Source organism: Harmonia axyridis, chromosome 3 (assembly GCF_914767665.1).
Source record: "Harmonia axyridis chromosome 3, icHarAxyr1.1, whole genome shotgun sequence".
Taxonomy (NCBI): Eukaryota; Metazoa; Arthropoda; class Insecta; order Coleoptera; family Coccinellidae; genus Harmonia; species Harmonia axyridis.
The window spans coordinates 10,026,551-10,044,536 of NC_059503.1; the positions used below are offsets into that span (position 1 = coordinate 10,026,551).

The window sequence follows — 17,986 nt, forward strand, 5'->3', positions numbered from 1 at the left end:
ATGATTACTAACTTTTTCATTCCTGAATTGAACAACCAAGATGTCCAGGAGCTGTGGTTCCAACAAAACGGCGCAACATGTCACACAGCTCGTGCCACAATCGATTTATTGAGAGACACCTTTAGTGACCGCCTGATTACACGTTTTGGACCTGTGAATTGGCCTCAAAGATCTTGTGATTTAACACCGCTAGACTACTTTCTGTGGGGCTATGTAAAGTCATTGGTCTATGCGGATAAGCCACAAACGCTTGACCATTTGGAAGACAACATTCGCCGTGTTATTGCCGATATACGGCCACAAATGTTGGAAAAAGTCATCGAAAATTGGACGTCCAGATTGGATTACATTCGAGCCAGCCATGGCGGTCATATGCCAGAAATCATATTCAAAATGTAATGCCACAAGATTATCTTGCGGATAAATAAAATTCATGTCAATCGAATAATTCATCGTTGTTTTATTGCAATTTAAAGTTCTATAGCTCTAAAAAAACACCCTTTATAAACCACACTTTCTCACTCAAAAAACCCTTCGTTATAATTCGAAACTAATCCTCCCCAAAAATTGCCTACATGTTTCTGCTTAGCAGTGATCAATTTATGTAATATCTTATGTTGACATTTCGGAACTTGAGGAAGAGGAAATTGTCAAGGTTTTGCGGTTAAACCCTGGTGGGAACCACTGCAGTTACCGCATTAACTCACCTGGGTAGAGGCTTATGAACAGGACAATTAGTAGAGCTAACTGGCGAATATGGTGTTGTTCTGAATCGAGACAACAGCTTACATAATTCAGAGCAACAAGCGGAATTATAGTCCCATAGGAGGTACACCTAGATACGAGAGGATAACCCTCAACTAGGAAAACATTCGGAAAAGTTTGAACAGGGTTTTCTTATTGACCTAAAGGATTTTATAAGAGTTCATGTTAAACTTTTTCATGAATTATATTTTTTAAGTTAAATGAGGCATTCCATACTTAAAACTCACTCTGTATACTTATTAATTTACCTAGAAATACATCTGAACGAAAGTTTCACAATGTGTACAAAAAACAAATTATAACGAGTAATGTAAGAAAGCATTTCCTCAGACAGATCAGGAAATAATTCCATGTTCCCAAAAGAATATTTTCCCCGATGTCTCAAGGAAAGATGAATTGTTATCTGATAAGGCTGAGGTTAGTCAAACTGAGATATTCCCAAAGAGGGATAATAAGGAAAGTTATTAAGTTTTCCGAGAAACCAAATTGTGACTAAAAAATCAAGTAAAGCGGGGAGAAAGAGAGATATCTGAAATGAGACACCACTGAAACTAGCAGATACGGTGCTCCTCTTTCTCACAACAGAACCGGATCAGAACGTTCAATTACATTTCTGTCCAAACTTGAGCTTTATGTTTTCTTTGTTTTTTTTCATTTTTTCTCTCCCGATTCTCCTAGGTCTAGGCCTTTAGGAAGTCTAGGCCTCTCTGAAGCTTAGAGCTTATAAGAGTTTGGGGAACCGGTTGCGTTATATGTAGTCTTCAATACCTATCACCTCTTCAGGTACCACACTTCTAAAATCTTTTGAAAATAGATTTCTTTTTGTTATAGTTGAGGCGGCCTTATTGAAATAAAATATAATTATTAAATCGATTTAAATAATTTTAAGAGAATCATCTATCCATTTATACCTTTTTTAGTGTGTCTGCATTATTCATTCAAATTGATGTCGAGAAATAATATTCTTCAAAAATTAACTGGTTCTTCATGGGGTGCTGTCGATGCTGATGCCAGCACTCTCTGTACGGAAGCTTTGGCCTTCATTTTTTCTGCTACTAAATACTGTTGTTCTGTTTGGTTCAATAGTGCTTATATTCATAAAATTGATGCACAGCTTAACGTTTCTTTGAAAATTATCAGTGACACTATTAGATCTACACCTTCACCAGTGTCGACGCTAGGGGAGTCTACAGGGGCCCGGGCCCCCCTAAAATACTGCTGATCCTCCCTAAAATTTGACATACTAAATAATTAAAAGATAAGCTGAACTTTGTCCCCCCGAAAAAAAAACCGGCCCTCCTTTGGTCACTCCTGTTTTTAAAAGCTGGCGTCGCCACTGTCCTTTACATTGGTTACCAGTGCTATCACATATACTACCACCTCATATTCGTAGACAGGTTGCATTCAAGAAATGCAACCTATTTATGATGAATAAATCAACTCCCACCTTTATCTAGCTGAAAAAGTTGGAGTACGTCCCTGTCCACCTTCCTTCATACCTCCCACCAACGCTGAAAACGCGAAAAAGACCTAAACGCGAGCTAATCAAATAGCTCATTAAATGATAAGAGTTAATATCCCGAATTAAAACTGATGACTGGAAAAGTTAGAACAGCTTTTGGAGCACTGCAGGGGTTCGGATTACTTGGAATGAAAGTTTTCTTCGGGAAATGACCGACTTACTACCCATGTGAGTTAACAAGTTGAGGAGGTCATTATTTGGGTTGCTTTTTAGGATGGTGTTCGATTATGTTCTCCTTGTGAATTGGGAGTGGGGATACACGATTTGATGAGAGAATTGGTGGGGAATATAAATGGTTTTTCAGTAAGATGTTGCAATTTGATATTGAAAAAAAAAACGAGTTAATTTTGAGAGAAGTCAATGGGTGTTTATTTCGTTGTAAAGAATAAAGTATACCATTAACGATATCAGTCAAAAAGCTACGGTTGCATCATCATATCCTCTTCATGTAATTTTCCATGACCAATTCAGACATTTGTGGCTGTTTGTTCTTGACAACTTCATGTATTCCATCTTTAAGGTCTTGAATCGATTGTAAAGCATATTGGTTTATTGAATGTGAAAGTTTGAAAATTTCAGCCGAGCTACAAAATTTGATTTCCTCTGATTGAAACATGGTATTTTTCCACAGACGTCTTTCAAAAGTTGAACAAATAAGGTAGCAAAACTTCCTCGCGAAACTCTCTCGGGCGAAATTTCTCGCTAGGACTGAAATTTCGCACTACCCACAATTCAGCAATCAACATGGAGACTTGTTTCGACTCTATCATACAAATGTGAAGAAGAGGGAGAAGAAGAAAAACCAACAGTGCTTTGACTCGTATTGACTCAGGGGTAGAGGAGCGTCTGTACTCGCGCAATTATTTCGCGAGGGAATTGCGCCCAATGAAAACGCAGCTTTAAGTAGAACTCCTCTAGAGATTATAGTGTTACAAGATGAAAATAACGTACTGTAGGGTTTGATTTTGGAAGCAAAGACCGGGAATAGCTCTACACCCTCTGGAAATTTATTTCCTACGATATAAGAGGAAAACATAAACCCCAATATGAAACTTGAAGAGGTTTTTTCTTCACCATGCAAAACGAGGGTTAGGAAAATTCCAAGAGCCCAATATACTTTCCCCGACAGGTATACCAACCTTAATCGAGCAATCTTCCATCGAATACGCCCCTTGCAGTCCGTATGGAGCGCACGAAGAATGGCTCTTCACAGTTTTGAGGACCCACTAACTTTTTACGCCTTTTTTCGTGCTCGTTCCCCATACCGGGCTGCGGACCCGGCAGCTTTCTTCTTGTTTGCTTATTTTGGCGAGTTATTCCGAGATGATTAATTATTTATCGCGTCAAGAACGAGCGGAAACATCAGCAACTCGAATAAATTTGATTGATGAGGGCCACAAGAGCACTAGTTCATTTTCGTATGCGGAAAAATGGGTCCGGGCTGTGTTTGAAATGTAAATAATGGCCTTTTTTAAATTGAAACACTTCGTCGTTTTATAAATGAGGACGGCCTGACGTCGCCGCGATACATTTTTTTTTTTTGGTGGTGTGTTGAATAGGTTATGATATTATAATTGGCTGGTTAAATATATCTCGAGTAGGCGGATGGAGGAGTGCTAGATTATGGATGGGTCTTGTAGATTGTCAAGTGCGGCAGTCATAGAATCATTTCTCATGTTGATGGGAAGGCTAGGGTCTGTGATATGATGGATCTTTCATGAATGGTGTTTAACGATAAGATGAATCTTTGGATTTTATCGCGCTGAAATGTCCTGATATTTTTTCTACTTTCTCAATATCAGAGACAGATCAAAACTGGAATTGTAAGTTTTTTCTCTGCACGAAACAAATGATAAATGAGCCGAATGAGTTGTTCTAGAAAGGTTTTTGAAAAGGGTGATGTGTATGAAATGCATACTGGTTATTCAAAGTACCTAATAGGCCAATTGACGAGTCCCCGGTCTACCATAGTAAAACAAATTTTTTTGGCAGAATTCGATTTCATTATTCAACATAGTTGCCTTCGAGGGTGATACAGGGATTATAGCGATCTTCAAACTTTTCGATACCATTTTAGTAGTACGATTTGTCTTTTGCTTCAAAATAGGCCTCAGTTTCGACAATTACTTCTTCATTGGCGCTAAATATCTTTCCAGCGAGCATTTTTTTGAGACCTGAGAACATGAAAAAGTCGTCAGATCTGGTGAATACGGTGGATGCAGAAGCAATTCGGAGCCATGCAATTTTGCCATTGTTTTCATTGATTTGTGACACGGCGCATTGTCTTGATGAAACAGCACTTTTTTCTTCAAATGGGCCGTTTTTTAACTATTTCATCCTTTAAACGATCCAATAACGCTATATAATAATCGCTGTTGATGGTCTGGCCCTTTTGGAGGTGGTCAATGAATATTATACCTTGTGAATCCCAGAATAGTGGTGCCATAACCTTGCCAGCTGACTGTTGTGCTTTTCCTCTCTTTGGATTCGGTTCATCGTGTGCAGTCCACTCAGCTGACTGTCAATTGGACTCCGGAGTGAAATGATTAAGCCATATTTCATCCATTGTCACATATCGACGCAAAAATTCAGGTTTATTGGACTTAAATAGCTTCAAACACTGCTCAGAATCATTTACACGTTGTTGATTTTGATCGATTGTGAGCTCGCGTGACATCTATATTGCACACAACTTTCTCGTGTACAAATATTCGTGAATAATATGATGTACACATTCAGATGATATCTTCACAAAGTCTGCTATCTCGATCAACTTCACTTTACGGTCAGTCAGAATTATTTTGTGAACTTTTTTGATTTTTTTTCGGTGCAGCCTCTTTTGGGCGTCCACTGCGTTCGCCGTCTTCGGTGCTCATTTTACCACGTTTAAACTTACCATACCAATCAATGATGGTTCATTTTCTTGGTGCAGACCCCGGAAACTCTTCATCAAGCCAAGATTTTGCTTTAAGTGTATTTTTTCCCTTCAAAAAGCAATGGTATATCAGCACACGAAATTCTTTTTTTTCCTTCTTTCAAATAGCATAAGACCTTTTGGAAATAATAAGATAAGCAAATAAAATAAAGCAGATCATAGATATCTCGATTCGTTCTCGAGTTACAGGGTGTTTTTGCAGAATGATTATTTCAAATATTTCGCTATATCTCGGTTTCTGTTCGAGATATTCAGTAAATTCTAAAATCCTCAAATGCTCCTAACTCCACGCCAGTGCCCTTCTCATTTTCTAATAATACACACGGTAATAGTCAAACACCAGACCATTGTTCTTAATAGGCTCATTAATTTCGTTTACCGCTGAAATTAAAACGCCGCAAACGGTCGTTATTCGAACCTGAACAAACGTAATTTTCCAGTCGACTCCAATTTTGAAGGATCGCCCCTTCCAGTGCCCATTAACTTATCAAGCCGTTTCAAATGAGCCGAACAGCATTTTCCCGTTTCGACATCTGTTAAAAGTTAAACCATTAAAGAAATCTACTTCAACTTAATGGAAGATCTAATACTTTCCCTACACCAACATATAAAATTCAACTTCGTCCTCATAAATACATTAGGGTGACATAAATTGATGCTGCGGGCCTTACGTTAGCTCCATTTAACCCGAAAAATAGAAAACTTCAGATGTAATAAATAAATTACGATTCGCTCCGTGAAGAATGTTAACGCCGTGGAAAAAAAAGAAGAGATTATTGGAAACGTTACTCACTCCTTTTTGGGGGTGAAGGGGGATAGAACGAAGTATAAATTCAGATAGAAAGGATTCAAGAATGTTTCAGAATGTAATAGTTACGATCCTCAGTGTAATAAACATAGATAGAAGGAGCATATGTCATTTTCAGTGAGCAAATTTAGTCCCCAACATTAACTATCAAATTTGACATGAAGCGCGCGAAAATGATACGATATTTCACTCAATTCGCAAGTTTCTCCAAAAGAACGCACTTCTTATGCCCCATACTGAATCAACGTTTCATATTAACTCAAAATATATTGAAATAAATACCGAAATAAATCAGAAATTCAGAAAACAAACTTCAAGTGCGGCAAACAACGTGAAACAACCGATGACACTAGGAGAGCAAAAGTTGACAAACCTTCAATTTCAGCAGGTAGATACAGAAAATAATAAATATTCTGCTTATTATCAATTCGACAATTAGGAAAAATATCGGATTCCAAATATTAAAATTTGCATATTTAAGCGGGAATCACTCAAAATATATATTTCAATCAATATAATATACATTCATAACGATATAGTAAAATTGTGGATTTGAAAATTTATCACAATCCGACAACGTTATCTAACCATGTTGAGGACAAATTGCGTATACTCCCTCTATCTATGTTTATTACTCTATGATGGAGACAAATTGTCAATCAAGCTATTTTGTCAAATATGTTAGCGAATCGATCGCCTTGTTCAATTATACTTTCGATCCTTTGTTTAGAATTGCTTATTAAGCTACTTTACAGGTATCTAGAATCACACCACATTTACTATAGTTAAGATAACATTATAAAAACTCCAATGTGTTGATTTTACAGTCAGTCATTAAGAATTGTTGAGCCCTGCAAAACATTCCTGATTATAATTTAGTTTGACATCAAATATTCCGTGACAAAAATCAAATATTCCACTGAAATATAAATGTAGCAAACTGAAATGTAACAAAATAACATTCTATTCAGTTCACAAAATCCATTTCATATAGAAATATTGAAGTGACGTATTTCGCGAGAGTTCTCGACCTGAATCTATATTTTCAATATTCATACATTTCCCTCTATATCGACAATTCTTCACATTCTTCAATCTGAATTTTGCCGTCGAGTTCCTTTGTAAGTTAACTCTAATGTAACGGTAAATATGTCAAGAATGCGTCGCAAACATCCTCGCTTGAAAATGGAGAACCATCAATAAAATATAAGGTACAAATATTGATCATATTGAGTGAGGTTTCTTCCCAGCAAACTCTTATGATGAAATTCCCAAATTCGAATATGCACGTTGAATAAGAGTCAAATCGGTGTTATTGTAATCTGGGAATGAACATATTCACCCAAATATGTGCGCGCTATCTCATCCAGAAAATTCAAAATCAACTGTTTATGTTACAAATTTGGGAATTTTTAAGAATCTTTGAAAGAATCATTGAATTTTCTAGAGAATTCATGATATGCTGAAGATATGTTAGATTCCTATATTTAGTGAAATTAATTATTGAGCGCCAGATGAATATTTGCTCTTAAGACACCCTAAGAGCTAATAAATTCCCAAATTCAGCAGAAGCATTGCTACTAAATTTCAAATTGCACATTTATTTAGGTAGCACAAAAAGAGTAAACATTATCACATTCAAGGTATACGTCGTCAAATATCCATACTAGGGGAATTACAAATTTCAAGTAAAAGCGTAAATTGAAAAACATTAGTGTGGCCCGTCGCTTGAGCTCAGGTCAATTACAACATAATACAGGGTGGCCATTTGAAAACGGAACAGACGAGATTACAGACGAAATAAAGTTTTTCGATAGAAATTCTCGGAGAGGTCGATTTCTGTTTCGAGGGGGACAACTTAAGATGTAGGTTACGGACGCATAGCGCTTCAACCCTTGCTGCTACAACCCCCACCCCCAATTTTTGAATAGGGAAGATGGGGTGAGTGATACCTCAATTTAAAGGTATTTTTATACTGATTTCAGCACAGTAATTGTTTTTTCATTTTATGCATTAGTTCTCGAAATATTCATGCGTTAGTTAGTTAGGAAGGAAGCCACAGTCATGGTTGTTCTGAAGCTCAAAATGACGATGCCATGAAAACACCACTTCATTTTCAAATACTTAGTTAAGAATATTTCGAGAACTAATGCATAAAATGAAAAAACAATTACTGTGCTGAAATCAGTATAAAAATACCTTTCAAATGAGGTATCACTCACCCCATCTTCCCTATTCAAAATTTGGGGGTGAGGGTTGTAGTAGCAAGGGTTGAAGCGCTATGCGTCCGTAACCTACATCTTAAGTTGTCCCCCTCGAAACAGAAATCGACCTGTTCGAGCATTTCTATCGAAAAACTTTATTTCGTCTGTAATCTCGTCTGTTTCGTTTTCAAATGGCCACCCTGTATATCAATAAGTGATATACCTTAATACTTCATATCAAGTAATTACCACCTAGTGAAATCAAAATTATATTTTTAATTTTTCGGCTGCGAAAATTCTACTATTCCTTCAAATATATTCAGCAAATGAAACTTTACGAATTCTACCTAACTTTTTTTTTCGTCGTTAACCACTCAGCCAGAACCAATTTCTGTTCTGGGGTAGCAATCTAGATTCCCTCCCGTTGAAAAACATCCCGATACAGATTTACCCTCAGAGCAAAAGAAAAAGTCAATAAACCCCAGACCACAGCAAGAAATACGCCCTTCCATTCTATAACAAAGTCCCTTGAATCTTTGATGAAGCAACTGTCTTCCTGTATAAGGCAGTTTGTTCTGCTACATCCAAAAAGTTGTATCGAACAACAGAAACCTCTTATATTGATGGAAAATGCATCGATCTGAATGGAATTCTATATTGTGTTCGACGCAGTGGCGAAAGAAATGCATAGCACAAAGAAGAATAAACGGAAACAGTTCAATTTTCCTAAATGCTGTCTGATGTGTAATATAGTGGTACTCTTATATTGTGGGAAATTTTTTCGATGTTGGTTTTGCCTCATGAAAAATCTACACGATGCTTCAATACTTTCTAGATTTTGAATACGATTTCGTTGATTTCGATTATTTTATCATAGAAATAACAATTGTTCTGATAAACAGTGGCTTTTTCAGATTTTTACATTTTGAATAGCTATTGTTATTTACAAGATAAAAGTGAAAATCAAAATATTATTAATCGAATGGATTTCTTTTCTACCAAGTTAAATCAAATTAAATAATATAAGCTTTATAATTTCCATGTTTTTACTATCAAAAATATGATATTAAGAATTCGGGGATAACATTGTATAACCGCGATGTTTATCCAAAGTAAGTAAGCCAGTCTTACTTTTCATACCATCTATTTTGAAACCACTGTTTCGATTTCTTGATCCCATCATAGTCACAAGACATTTACTCAGATCTAGAACAAGTCGCTTAACTTCTTCAATTATGTATAATTTATACTCATAGGAATGACTCGAAAAATGTTGCTGATTTAGTAAAAAATTCACAAAATCACAAGTACTTCGAATATTATTATTTACCGTGGGAATTTGAGACGACTCACTCGGTCTTGCTAAATCCATTTCACCTTCTGGTAGTAATTAAGTCGATTAACAAAATGAAAAATCCTATTGAAAAAAGTTCACCCTATCACGGATACAAACTTACAGGAGACACAGCAAATCACAACAAAGCGAAAACCAAACTGATTTCCTGCTTCCCGAAAAATGCTGAATAATTGCAGTTAGCTCTGCAGCATCGGCATGCCTCAAATCAATTTTTAGAAGCCTCCTTCAAAGGATTAGAAATCTACTCGATTTCTCGCCTCGCCGATGTAGACAAAACGCTAGACAAGGAAGTGCGTTAAGCATGCCACAGACCGTTTACTTCTTAAAGAGGAAATGAGATGAATAAACAAGAATCGTGAGACTGAGATGGATATTATGGAACAGATACCCAGTGCCGTACCGAATGATGTGAAATTGAGGTTGAAAGGGATTATTAAAATATTCAATTACTACGTGTCATTTCCACAATTTATTTGGTAAGGCACTGCCTCACCTACCTCATAGGACAAGTCGCCACTGAATACGAATCAACTCATACTCCTGCGTACTGAAAAAATTCATCTTCATTCATCCGAACGACAATCCGGGACTGCCAAGTTCTCTCAAAGGCAGATACAGGGAGATTTCATCAAATAAAATCATCAAAGTACTCTTTATTCCGTCCAATTCAAGTCTGGCGAACATGAATACCAGTTGTGATTGGAGTTTTCCTTTCCGTCACTAATTCTCTTCAAAGAAGAGAGGTGCACCAGTTGCAATCCCATTGGCTGACAGAAAAAAAAGTCTAAGCCGTCTCATAAAGCCTCCTTTCATCATCGGAGCGATCTAGGCGGTGAAAAAATTCGCCTGTTGCCGCCAAAATTTGTAGAGACGTGCTTTGCGCCCCGGACAAAAAACAAATCCGAGTTTCTTGGTTCATTTCATCGGGAGTTGAAGGCATTATTTCCGTTAGGATGCGGAAAGACGTTAATTAGGTCTACGAGGTCGTATGATAAGCCGAAAACGAAGAGAGAAAAGCCAGAAAGCCCGAGCTTTCCACGCCAAGACCAGGCAAAAAACAGTCACACAAATAGAGGAGTTTCAGCGCCGCCGGCGGGACTTTCATTTCACAATCTGGGATGACTTCATCTGATTCATTGATGGAGGGGTTTCTAGGGCCAGACGTGGCTTGTCACCCTTGGCAAGGGAGGAATAATGGATCCGAGTCGGAATATTCAATAATTGATGATGGTATTTGTTATTATTAATTCAACAATTTGCTTCCCTATCGTTGATGAATTTGCGTATTTTGAGCTTAAGGTGTCCTCGAAATTTTAAGCTCTGTGATTAATTTTTATGTGGAGGATGCTTTGATAAATGCCCAAAATTATAATTACTCACCAAAGATCTTTTCTGAAAGGTCTCATGGCCGAACAAAAAAAAAGTGAGAAAAAATCAACAGTCAAAGTAAATATATGGTAAACTTCATCAACGATAATCATCACTGAAAAAATACAAATAGTTTAAGAACATAATTTGTTTGTGTTTTTTTTTTCCTAGAGGAGGAGGACCAAAATAATGTGGAGGAAGTAGCAAGTTCCTCGGTGGCTCGATTGGTGAGAGCGTCGGACTAATAATTCGGAGGTTGCGGGTTCGAGTCCCGCTCGAGGAGGTACTTTTTCCAGAATTAAACAATTGTGTGTTAGCCAAAAAATTAGTAACACATTTCAATCGTTTATGCCTATGCTACTATTTTTACTGTAGATAGCAAGGAAATACAAAGAGAAGGATATTAAGGTTATACAAAATTCTTATTGAAAAGTTCATCAACATCGCTAGAAAATTGTGCAAGTCAATATAAATTTTTTCAGAAGTGATATTATTCCTGTACTTCCGTTACTTCGGAAGTAATCTTGAGATTACCCCGTTTCCCAATATTCATCAAATAAGCTCCTGAATAAATTATATAAACCCATCCTTAAAGCAAATTTCAAATTATAAGAGAATTTCATGAACAGTCTTCCTTGCGCTAGATTATATCTTCATCAATTTTTCAGGAATCTCTTCAATTTATTTTCGTTCATCATATGAATATGAAAATGGAGTTATTGCCTCTGCAATATTCATAAGTTTCAAGCTCGAAGATACAAGGAGCAGGAAATAATTTACTAATCTTATTTACCATCAACCTTGCACAAAGGATAATCTGTCTTCTTTCAGCTTTGTGCTAGGGAAAATAGCAATCTTTTTGTATGTGGTGGTTTCACGGAACTTAATTAATGTACCAGATTATATCTGTAATACTTGCAAAATTTGTTATTACTATAAATTGCTCTTTAGCATCCAGGTCTATTCACGGAAATTATAAAACTAAATTGGATGAAATAAGCTGCAATAAGCAATAACCACTTTTTATCTCAATATCTTATTCTGAGCATAGGAACGTTTCATTCATTCATGCACGACTAGTATACAGTTGTGCTTTTGTTTTCGAGATACACGGTGTTTCTTGTAGTCCTACTTCCTGACTTCATGTCACACTTTTTTCTTTTATTTTCGATCAACTTTCAAGAAGGGGTGAAATAGTTTGAAGCAAGACTACTGATTGAATAACTGATCAATTCTTAATCACTGACTGTAAAAACAACACATTGTAGTTTTTATGATATTATCTTAACTATGATAAATGTGGTGTGATTCTAGACACCTGCACAGTAGCTGAATAAGCAATTCTAAACAAAGGATCGAAAGTTCGACGTATAATTGAACAAAGCGATTGATTCGCCCACATATTTGGCAAAATAGCTTAGTTGACAATTTGTCTATATCATAGAGTAATAAACATAGATAGAGGAAGTATACGCAATTTTACATGTCCCCAACATGGTTAGATTACGTTGTCGGATTGTGACATATTTTCAAATTCACAATTTTACTATATCGTTGTGAATGTATATTATATTGAATGAAATATATTTATTTGAGTGATTCCCGATTGAATATGCAAATTTGAATATTTGAAAACCGATATTTTTCCTAATTGTCGAATTTATAATAAGCGAATATTTATCAGTTTCTGTATCTACCAGCTGAAATCCAAGGTTTGGCAACTTTTGCTCTCCTGGTGTCATCGGTTGTTTCACGTCGTTTAGCGCACTTGAAGAGTGTTTTCTGAATTTCTGATATATTTAGGTATTTATTTCAATATATTTTGAGTTGATATGAAACATTAATTCACTATGGGACATAAGAAGTGCGTTCTTTGTGGAGAAATTCGCGAATCGAGTGAAATATCGTATCACAGATATGTTTTCATTTCCGCGTGCTTCATGTCAAATTTGATAGTTTATGTTGGGGACAAAATTTGCTTACTGTCTATATGAAATATAAAATATTAAATAGGGACTTGAAAATATGTCGTATGATCAGAATTCCATATTACGTTATTATATACACGCAAAATTGGTACTACCAGAGTAGGTCATAATTTTCTTCGAACATATGAATAAAAACATCAATACAGCAATGAAAAAAGTTTGTAATTCATTACGCTAATACAAATGAAAAAAATATTGATTTCATGAATATTTTTGAATCGCTATAACTCCTTTCAAGTATAACTTGTTCAGGCCACCAATGAACGATAGAAAAGAATATAAACCTAATATAGGTGAAGGTAATTAATACAATATTGGAAATTGTGGAATCTGAAGTTGAACACAAGACCTGCTTATTCGCATATATGTTTTTCTGTACAAGGCATCTGTACGCTCTATTAGTGATGACGTCACACACCGCCATTTTAGTTCTCCTGTCAGTGTTCGGAATCTAAACAAACAAATTGTCCATCAAATTAGTACGATGTCGTTGAAGAAATTGGCTTATTTCGATAAATAAGATTATTTACGGAACGATTTTACAATTAATTGATAGACAGAAGGTACGAGATTAATGCCAGTAAGTTCGAACTTGAAGTTCAACTAATGAACACGGCTTTTTACAAAATCTGGGGAATGATACAGGATTCAAACTTACTGGTATTAACCTCGTTCCTTCTGTCTATCAATTAATACTGAAATCGTTCCCCAAATACTCTTATTTATGAAAATAAGCCAATTCCTTCAACGACACCATACTAATTTGAATGACAATTTATTTGTTTGGATTCCGAACACTGACAGGAGAACCAAAAATGGCGGTGTGTGACGTCACACTAATAAAGCGGTATTAATGCAATATTGAAAATTGTGAAATCTGAAAAGGAGACCTCCTTATTCGCATATATGTTTTTCTGTAGAAGGCATCCAATTCCTCTTCCGTAGTTCCTGAAAATCCTGGAAAGAACAATGAAAATGTTGTTTGCGAGACCTCGTTCCATTTTCACGCCTGGCGTTTCCACACAGTCTCCCCAATTTATCACTTGACCATTACGTATCCGTGAAGCCAGTAAGTAAGAGTAGCTAAGAGCATCGTTCGATTACCGGTGATTAATGGTCCTCCGGGCCGGATAGCTACGGGCGTGAGGTGGAGGGAGGTGCGAGAGGGGGGGGGGATCTGCAGATGAAAAATAATACTAGGATCACACTTGAGAACGGAAAATAGGAACAAAAACACGGCGATCACTTCATGTTAGAACGTTATGGGCGATGGGTTCCGAAGTTATGGACTTCCTGTTGAGGACGATTAATCACCGCTTGTTGAAGGAGTAAACATCCTTTTTTTTTGTATCGGGTGATAAGGAGAGATACTTTTCGGACAGCGTCATTCGTATACTTGATCGGGCTATATCGAATTTTCGTAATGTGTATCGGTCTATTTTGATTCATTATCCTGGTGGTGTTTGCAAGGAATTTTTATGTCTTCGATATTTTTGGCAATAAAACTATTCACCAAAAATATAAATTGTTACTTTTTTATTTTGTGCTGGTTTTGTATTTCCTGATAAGTATGTAATACCAATCTTAATAACGACTAATATAATTTAATGTTAGTATTATACTTGCGGTTTTGGCATTTTCATACCATTTTATTCAGAAATTAAGGAATAAAACTGATTAAAGACTATTAATCATCCTTTATCTCCAATCAAAAAAATTCTCAGAATCATAATACCTTGGTAACAAAATCAACTTACAGTTGAGAGCTTATTACAATTCTAGAAATTCAGACTTTCGACGAAATGATAGAGCAATAGGAAAACGAGCTCTTCTATTTGGGAACCTATAGACATTTGGGAACCTATAGACATTGTAGAAAAATTTGCAGCATCATCTTGCTACCAAAAACATCAAAATCCATTACTCGTTGACATAAAAAAAAGTCTTGTCTTCCACCTGACATATAAATTCCCTTGCATGTTCACTCCATGTCATCACATTAATTCTTAATCTTAATGTATCATGGTTTATCACAAATCGAACATCATAAATACAACAAAATAATCTAAATTGCCGTTTTCGAAGTTTCTCGACTGAGATATATTTTGAGTTATACAATGATTATTACAACATTTATGACTATAAAGGTAGATAAGATGGAGACCCTTTTATGGTACCGTTCAATTTAAATCTCGTTTAGAATACATTGCCAGTTTGTTGATAGGTTAACATATATTTACATTGAATGGATTCCTTATTTATTCTTGACCAACATGACTACATTAATGAGAATTATTACTCACCCAGTGACATTATAGATGTTACACCAAGAGTCTCTGGAGGATGGTGCAAACTTCTTTACGTTATATCCTACACATATAGGGTGTTTTTTTTTCGAGGTATATAACTTTAAGTTGGCATTACTGTTCAATATGGCGACCGATTTAAAAGCTGTCAAGTGATTTATTCTCAATTTGGTTTGGCAATTCATCAGAAATAGACTCACGCCTGAACAACGCTTGCAAATAGTGCAATTTTATTTCGAAAATAATGGTTCTGTGCGGAATACGTATCGCGCACTACGTTCATTAGCGATGAAGCGCAGTTCTGGTTGAATGGCTACGTCAACAAACAAAACTGTCGCATTTGGAGTGAAGCTAATTCTCAAGTGTATGTCGAAACACCGTTACATCCAGAAAAACTGACTGTTTGGTGCGCTTTATGGGCTGGTGTAATCATTGGTCCGTACTTCTTCAAAAACGATGATGGCCTGAACTTTACAGTCAATGGTGATCGGTATAGAACCATGATTACTAACTTTTTCATTCCTAAATTGAACAACCATGATGTCCAGGAGCTTTCAACAAGACGGCGCAATATATCACACAGCTCGTGCCACAATCGATTTATTGAAAGACACGTTTGGTGACCGCCTAATTTCACGTTTTGGACCTGTGAATTGGCGTCCAAGATCTTGTGATTTAACACCGCTAGACTACTTTCTGTGGGGCTATGTGAAGTCATTGGTCTATGCGGATAAGCCACAAACCCTTGACCATTTGGAAGACAACATTCGCCGTGTTATGGCCGATATACGGCCACAAATGTTGGAAAATGTCATCGAAAATTGGACTTACAGATTGGACTACATCCTAGCCAGCCATGGCGGTCATATGCCAGAAATCATATTTAAAATGTAATGCCACAAGATTATCTTGCGGATAAATAAAATTCATGTCAATCGTTGTTTTATTGCAATTTAAAGTTCTATAGCAATAGTTATGGCCAGTAAAGTCTAAATTCTTCTCTATGCAATTGGTCAACGGTTCAACTCGTAGTTGTGTAACGGTCTCGGAGAGCTAATTGCCTGGAGATATTTTTTATAATCTATTCTATACTTCAGTTGAAGATTTCGGGGAATACGCTCGATGAAAAATGTTAAAAAAATGAACGTTGGATCGACGTGCTTAATTTTCTCATTTGTGAGGCACAAATGAAAGAGTCAAGGCGCAGAACTCCGAAGCAGATATGTTTTTAGTTGAGGGGACGTTATCTAGTGATTGCTTATTCGTGAATATACGATCATCCCCTTAAGCGTGGCAATCCCCTCAATAATATTAAATTGCATAAGCACCGAGCAGCACATAATTTTGCATAAATTCTTGCAAATCTTTTTATGACTATGCTGAAGAACTAAGTTGTAAGTGATGGGTGAAGAAAATTCGTATCTAGGGAGTTATTAAATTTTGATTTATCGTTTTGATCAATATTTTATAGCACGTATTCTAGGCATTCCACAATCGACAGTGCACCGTTTTTTGCACGAAGACTTAGATCTTAACGTTTATTTCCAACAAGATGGCACTACGTTCCACACAAGCAGAAGCAACGATCGCAACTTTGCAAGAGAAGTTTCCTGGCCGTGTTATTTATCGAAGCTATAATCACAATTCGCCACCGATATCTTGTGATTTAACACCTTCAGACTTTTTTCTTTGAGACCACGTGAAAGATAAGGTCTATGCCAATGCTACACTATTTGAAATAGAAATATTAAATCATAACAAAATAAAAATATTAAAAAAATAAAGTTTCTTAATATTGAGAAACTTCTAGGCTTTGTTTGATTTCATAATTTTCTATCCAGAATCTAAGACACATGAGGCACCTTGTAGATTTAACGCCTAACCTATTTCGGGTTTTTGTAACTGTAAGAGCAGCTCTGGAAAATTGTCTTTCAACAGGAGCTGATATTTTTAATCAAGTCAAGCTCAAGTATTTAATTTTTCACGAGCTTGATTTTCAAGTCAAGTAATCAGTCAAATTTTCAAGCTACTTGGCTTGATGAATCCCTAATTACACTCGATTTTAAATCTACAGTGTTTTTTATATCGAAGGCTCAACTGTCTTCCACAATCAAAATAAACAAATCTACTTATATTTTCATTAGGATTATTTTTTCTGTCACCCTGGATAATTGTATATTAACGTTCCCCGTAAATTTTGGATATATTCTAACCACTGCTCATTGTTGGAGGGGGTCCCCTTATTCAATCCCCACCACTTCCCCCGGGAGCGCATAGAACCATAACAACAATCTCCTGGCACCGTTCAGTTATCATTTCTGGGAGCGGTCGCTGTTTCTCATATTTCATTATTTGTCTATCGCGAAATCAGCCGACCGAAATGGCGAAATGTGCGCTCCATCGAGCGCATGAAACGCGATATTCTCCAGGGCTATTTTCGGAAAACGCTCGGCGTACATAACGGGGGTGAAAGAGACGCCCGCCCGGATTTGTTTAAAGAGTTCATGTAGTCTGTGGTCGTTTCGGAACCCAGTAACGGTTTCCATAGTTTCCGAAGTTGACCGATCGGGTGTCTTGACGTCAAGACACCCTGGCATAGGTCGTAGTTATTGGAAAATCTGGGTGGTGGGAGGTGGTATGTACGGACATCGATATGAAACGGATTCTTGGTATACAAAGTTCGATGGCACATGTCAAAGGAGTTCGCTTTGGAGGTTTTGTCGTTGTTAGGAA

General features: G+C 36.5%; 1 protein-coding gene and 1 non-coding gene across 6 annotated transcripts in view; both read left to right on the forward strand.

Moving 5' to 3' along the window:
• LOC123676536 (tensin-3-like) overlaps positions 1-17,986 on the forward strand; it is a 347,695-nt gene that overhangs the window by 313,437 nt on the left and 16,272 nt on the right. The window lies entirely within an intron of this gene.
• On the forward strand, positions 11,169-11,242 carry Trnai-aau. The gene has a single exon. It is a non-coding gene; the product is annotated as a tRNA-Ile (tRNA).